Here is a 7,181-nt window from a genome sequence, read left to right as displayed (position 1 = left end):
CTTAACATTATTAGGTGTTTTGCTGAAAACCTTCAGTACTTAAAATGAACTAGAGAAACTAGTAATGTGTTTTATGAGCTTAAGAAATAATTGTTTATTGTGTATGCTTTTTAAAACAAACTGAATTAGCAAATAGTTTTAATATTTGCAATTCTTGCATACAGTATTATTCTCAAAGGATTATTAATTATTTTGTGCTATGCATTTAGAATAGTGTATGAGAGAAAGTCTGGTCCTTTTATTATATTCAATAAATTTCTAAGTGAGCATTTTACAGGGTGATTATCTAGCAGGAGTACTAAGCGATAATAACTTTTTTCCCTTCTTTTTTCTAGGTATCTTCACTCAAATAACATAGTTGTGGTTCCGGAAGGTAAATACACTTTCAGTTTTTACTAATAGTTAGGAGATGCTAGAGTTAAATCTGTGCTTTATAATCGTAGAACAGATTGTCTCTTTAAACCTATTTTGGTTGGAGTATTAGGGAATGTTAATTATAAAACATCATGATTAGTTTCAAAGCTTTTTTCCCCCTAATTAGTAAGTCTAGTTAACAGTTGCAGTTAAATTTAATAAGTGTAAAATATTTATAATGGTTAAGTAAATTATTATCAGATAAATTGACATTGGGTAAATAATAAAATAACTTCTAGTTTATTGAGTTAAAGTCTATTTAGTTCTAGTCTATTTAGTTGAGTTAAGCATTTTGGTTAGATAAAAAAGACTATATATCATTTTGTGAATTATTTATTCAAGTAGTTTTTTACATTGTTTTAACATTTTTATTTGTAATCTTTTTAAAGTTAACATTATATTGAGGTGGAAGTGTTACTTCATAGAATGTTGTTTGATACTATACTGCCATAAAAATGTTTTAAAAAATTAATTTGATACATGCTTTTACTATTATGTCAGCACCAGAGACAGGGATATTAAGTATTAAAATATTTAAACTTGGATAATATTTAATTGCATTAAAAGTTGGTCTTAACACTTGAGTCAAATTAATTTTGCTTTTACCCTTCTTTTCTCTTCAAAGCCATTGGGTCCCTTGTAAAACTACAATGTTTGGATCTTAGTGACAATGCCTTAGAAATCGTTTGCCCAGAAATTGGTCGTCTGAGAGCTTTACGTCATCTTCGATTAGCTAATAACCAGCTGCAATTCCTACCTCCAGGTAATCACCGTCTGTAGCACAGAAGCTTCTTGTCTGTTCCGAGGCTATTTTTATTAATATTTCTCACTGTGTGTCTAGGCAGTGGGCTTTGGGTATATCTGTGAGTTTCTGATTGTCCGCTTGTTAGAGGAGGATGGTAAGGAATGTGGATGGACTATGACTAAAAGTCTTTTCCCTGATGCAGACATAAGAAGACAGCATTTATATTTTTGAGCTGCAGTTACTACAGTTGTGCATTGCAGTCAGTGCCCCTTCAAATCACTGCCCTGGTGAATTATTTGTACCAAAAGCTACTTTAGTTTTGAATTTCACATGAGGGAATTTATATGAACGTTGCATTTTAGTGTCTGAAAAGCAGATACATGCAGTGTTTTCTCTAGTGAGGTAAATAATGTGCATTAACTTTGATTTGATGTGAATCATACTAGAATTTAGTAGCAGAATTTAAGTTTGACTTCTTGAACTAATTGTCACTTCTGCCTACTGATCATTCTATGAGATTATGATGTACATATAAACAGTACCAAAATCCTGCCTTCTCCTGAGCTACTGTTAAGTCCTTTGACTATCTTACAGGGGATATTCAGAGACCTTTCTTTATGAACCCTCACACTTAGAGATTCCTCTGTCTTATGTCATTTCCCATATTTTTAAAGCAGTGAAGTATGATTTAAGAAAATAGCTTGTGCTTCAGGTATTACATGAAAGTACTCTGCATTCAAAAATAAGCAGAAAAAAAAAATGCAGACACCACTCACACTGACTGGGAGTATTTGTACCTAGTAACTCTTGGTATTCCTGAGTCTTTTAGCATATCCAAGTGAAATATATGACTCAACCAAAATTACAAATTACTGCCTGCCTTAGAACTTCAGGGATATATGAAGCTGTTAAAAATTACTCATGTTAAATCCATGAATAAATTTATAATTTAAAGAATACTTTCACCAAAGTTTTTCAAGTACAGAAATTTCTAATTGAAACAGTAGTTGATTAATTTTTAGACTTTATGTGCCGACTTTAATATATGCATTCAATATTGTATACAAAAATGGTATTAATATAGCAGTTAACTCTGCTTAAAAAATATTTTTTAACCTCATTTAAAGTGTCTTACTTTTTATAACTCTGCTTAGTACAAAAATTTTTAATATGGTGTAGGAGTATGATCTTTGCTTTAAATTTTGTTGTATGTAATCAGACTCAATGGTGCTTCATCACGAGCTTGATTTCATCAAGTTTATGTATTCACATACTCAGGAAATTAGATTCTCTTTCAGAGATTGTATAGAAAATGTATCAGCAAAGATATACTTTAGATTTTCAGAATATTTTTATATATCAGCTTATATAAGATATAGAGTCAAAATGCATGGATATAACACTGAATATTTTAGATTTGATTGTATTTTCAAATATGAAATTCATAAAAGATATGTTATAGAATCAAAATGCATGGCTATAATACTGTGTTCATAAGCGCCTTTTTCTATACGTTTAAAGAATGTACGAGTAACACAACTCTATTGAAACATTGTTCTTTGTGTTCTATTCTTCTGTTTTTTCCTGTAATGTAGAACATTTTGTGGTAAAATGTAGCCATTTCCTTTCATTATATACTCAGAGGTTAAGGGTATACTAATAATGTCATTGACTGCTTCCTAATAACAAGCGGAGGGTATAGATTTCCTGGCTCCCTTCATGTAATTTAAAATTTATATCTCACCTGTTTCATAATAGATTTGAAGCATTTACTTCTGATTTTATCTCCCTAGCTTATTTCTGTTGCTTGTGTTGGTTTGTGCTTGTTTTGAGTAAAATGACATACAGTAGTATCTATGTATTTTGAGGAGAAACTTTTGATTAAGCTATGTATATAGTTTTTGTTTTTTTTCTGGGCCATCATAAATACAATGCTCTAGATCTTACTAATTTTTGAGGTAATTTCCGTGTTATGATTTGAATGGGAGAGGGGCTTGGTACACATCTACCAAGTATACCCAATCATTAGGGACATACTATGGAAAAGGATTTCAACTGTAGTAAAACATGTGAGGAATTGCCATATGGTGTCCATTTAATGACGGTAGCCTCCAGTTGGCATCTGTTAGCCTCTTCTGCGAGTACCTATTCCGTGCTGTTGCTATAGTCTTACATGTTATATGTATGTGAAAGACTTAATACTTTATTATGTGTGTTGTATTTGTAGCTGAAAAACCTTTGGATGTGATTTCATATTCAGTATTTAAAATTTAAAAATTTGAGAGCAGTATTTGAAACATTGACAATATCTAAATGGCTAATAGTTTTAAAATTAGGATCTAAGAATGGATTACAGGGCCTTCATGAATGCCCTCAAATTGTATGGACAGTTTGGTGTTTGTGAGTGTGTACATATTGCTTTAAAGAAGGTCCAGTGTGTTTATGAATTTCTCAAACAGGCCATGACTCATATAATTGGTTCTCTTGGATTGTTTGTCAGTACTCATTCTTTGGGAATGTCCCTTTCCCCCTGCTATTGGATTCCAGAGTACTGCCATTTTTCTGCCTTGTACGTTTGGTTTCTCTCCACAGTTCATTGATCCTGGTGTAGGTAATCCAAGCAAGACCGGTTCTCTTCCTGGGCATTTTGAAAGAGACTGTAGGGGAGAAGCAAAGAGAACAAGAGAGAACAGAGGAGGGTGAAAAAGGAAATCAGGCACTCTTTTCTCTCTGGGCTTCTACACAATGCTATGTAATCTTGTGGAATCTGGTAGTAGCCATGTGGGCAGGAAAACAAAGAGAAAAAGATGAAATAGATACCTTGAAAGAATAAGTTTTTTCTAATTTCCCAATCACTGATTCTGTTCTTAAGCCCCATGAAGTGAAGTGTTAGTTGCTCCGTTGAGTCCAACTCTTTGTGATCCCATGGTCTGTTCATGGAGTTCTCCAGGCAAGAACACCGAAGTGGGTTGCCATTCCCTTCTCCAGGAGATCTTCTGGACCCAGGGATCAAAGCCGGGTCTCCTGCGTTGCTGGCAGATTCTTTACCATCTGAACTGCCAGGGAAGCCCCGTTTAGGCCCATAAACTGTGCTTAAGCTAGCTCTAATTGGCTTCTGTGAATTGCCACCCAAAGAGCTCCATATAAAATAGGTGCCCCAAAGGCTTGATTTTTATTTTGCATAAGTAAAAATTGTATATCTTTAAAACGGACAGTGTTATATTTTGACATAAGTATATATTGTGAAATAATTACTATAGTCAAACTAATTAACGTATTTGTCACCTCTCAATGACTTCCCTGGTGGCTCAGACAGTGAAAAGCATCTGCCTACAATGCAGGAGACCTGGGTTTGATCCCTGGGTTGGGAAGATCCCCTGGAGAAGGAAATGGCAGCCCACTCCAGTATTATTGCCTGGAAAATCCCATGGACAGAGGAGCCTGGCAGGCTACAGTCCATGGGGTCGCAAAGAGTTGGGACACAACTAAGAGACTTCACTTTTTTCACGTTCACTTCACCTCTCAATTACCATTTGTGTGTGTGGTTCAAACACTTGAGATTACTCTCTTAGCAAACTCAAATACATAATACATTATTATTCAGTTGCCTTTTAAAAAACCTTTTTTTTTATGGTAAATTTTAAGCAGAATAGAATAATATGCCCTTATATATCCAATACCTAACTTTAACAATTTATCATGGATTTATCCTCTCTTATATTTTTCTTTTGTTCTTCATATTTTTATCCTCACTTTAATCTTAAAGTTTTTTAAAAATTAAAATAAAATTGACATACAGTGAATTGCTCAAGTTTATAGCCCTGAGTTTTGACAAATGTATGTACTCATGTAAGCAGCATCTTATTTGAGATACAGAACATTTCCATTACTCTAGAGGGTTCTCTTACACCATTTCTAGTCAATGTTTGCTATAGGCAAACTCTATTCTGATTTCTCTTACTATAGATTAATTTCATCTCTTGTTGAAAATAAAATAAATGGGGACATGGAATTCTCTGTTTGACTGTCACCCAAAATAAAGGTTTCCGGATGCATCCATGCTGTTGTATGTGTCAGTAGTTCATTATCTTTTTTTTTGCAGAGTAGAATACCATTGTATAAACTGCACTTTATAACGTATTTTCCTCTTAATGGACATGTCAGTTTTTTTCTCATTTTGGGCTATTATCAATAAAACTAATATGCATGCATGCATGCTAAGTTGCTTCAATCGTGTCCAAATCTGACCCTTTGCATCCCTGTGGACCATAAGTAGCCAGGCTCCTCTGTCCACGGGATTCTCCAGGCAGGAAGACTGGAGTGGGTTGCCATGCCCTCCTCCGGGGCATCTTCCCGACCCAGGGATCAAACCCACATCTCTTAGATCTCCTGCATTGGCAGGTGGCTTCTTTACCACTAACACCACCTGAATCCCTATAGACATTCTTGTATAAGACTTTTTATGGATTTACATTTTCATTTCTCTTGGGTAAATATCTTTTAGGAGAAATGTGATACATAATATAGGTATATGTTTAACTTTAAGAAATTGCCCAGCAGGTTTTCTTTTTCATTAAAAAAAATTATTTATTTTAATTGGAGGCTAATTACTTTACAATATTGTGGTGGTTTTTGCCATACATTGACATGAATCAGCCACGGGTGTCCATGTGTCCCTACATCCTGAGCCTCCCTCCCCATCCCATCCCTCAAGGTTGTCCCAGCACACCGGCTTTGAGTGCCCTGCTTCATGTGTCAAACTTGAACTGGTCATCTATTTCACATGTAGTAATATACATGATTCAGTGCTTTTTTCTCAAACCATCCCACACTCGCCTTCTCCCACAGAGTCCAAAAGTTTGTTCTTTACATCTGGGTCTCTTTTGCTCTCTCTCACATGAGGTTGTTGTTACCATCTTCCTAAATTCCATAAATATGTGTTAGTGTACTGTATTGGTGTTTTTCTTTCTGGCTTACTTTGTATAATAGGCTCCAGTTTCATCCACCTTATTAGAACTGATTCAAGTGTGTTCTTTTAAATAGCTGTGTAGTATTCCATTGTGTATATGTACCACAGCTTTCTTATCCATTCATCTGCTGATGGACATCTAGGTTGCTTCCATGTCCTGGCTATTATAAACAGTGCTGCGATGAACACTGGGGTACACGTGTCTCTTTCAATTCTGGTTTCCTCAGTGTGTATGCCCAGCAGTGGGATTGCTGGGTCATATGGCAGTTCTATTTCCAGTTTTTTAAGGAATCTCCACCCTGTACTCCATAGTGGCTGTACTAGTTTGCATTCCCACCAACAGTGTAAGAGGGTTCCCTTTTCTCCACACCCTCTCCAGCATTTATTGCTTGCAGACTTTTTGATGGCAGCCATTCTGACCAGTGTGAGATAGTACCTCATTGTGGTTTTAATTTGCATTTCTCTGATAATGAGTGATGTTGAGCATGTTTTCATGTGTTTGTTAAGTGGTTATATTAATATCATTTTATGCTTCTCATGGAAATAGATGAGAATTCTAGGTACTCTGAATGTTTGCTAGTATTTGGCTTTGTTTAACTATAGGAATGGAGAAGTTGTATTGAGTTGCTTTAATTTGTATTTAACTGAATTTGTCCTTCCCTCTTGACTAGGGGTATTGAGCACCTTCTGATGTATTTACAGGGTATTCCAAATCTTTCTGAATTGCAGGCGGTGTCTCCCTGCTTTACAGACCAGCGGCGCGATTAGGTTGTTGAAGAATTCTCTCTGCTTTCTAGTTCTGTCCCTTGCTTTCTGTGCCTTGAAAGCTATAGTAGCTTTGCTGCCCAGTCGCTGGCCTGTGTATGGCAGCCCTGTTCTCTAAAAGTGGGTCTTGCCTCTGCAAAGTTTCTCTTGGCTTTCCTGTTATCTTCCATTTCAGGCTTTCCTCAGCTCAAAGCCTGGGAGGTTTTGTGGAGATGATCTCAACTCTCTTCCCTTGCCCCCATTTTTGGTGAAGACTAGTGGGAAAGAGTTTGTGAGTGTGTGTGTGGT

The 7,181-nt window shown here is 35.7% G+C and overlaps 1 long non-coding RNA gene across 1 annotated transcript; it reads left to right on the top strand.

Moving 5' to 3' along the window:
- The first annotated feature begins 312 nt into the window (after positions 1 to 312).
- Positions 313 to 6,574, top strand: LOC120860652. Its single transcript, XR_005720396.1, has 3 exons — positions 313 to 373; positions 1,040 to 1,177; positions 6,562 to 6,574. It is a non-coding gene; the product is annotated as an uncharacterized LOC120860652 (long non-coding RNA).
- Positions 6,575 to 7,181: the final 607 nt, after the last annotated feature.

The sequence above is a fragment of the Oryx dammah genome, unplaced genomic scaffold, assembly GCF_014754425.2.
Source record: "Oryx dammah isolate SB20612 unplaced genomic scaffold, SCBI_Odam_1.1 HiC_scaffold_11150, whole genome shotgun sequence".
In the NCBI taxonomy this organism is placed as follows: domain Eukaryota; kingdom Metazoa; phylum Chordata; class Mammalia; order Artiodactyla; family Bovidae; genus Oryx; species Oryx dammah.
Note: the sequence above shows the minus strand (reverse complement) of the source record. Positions and strands in the feature narration are given on the sequence as shown.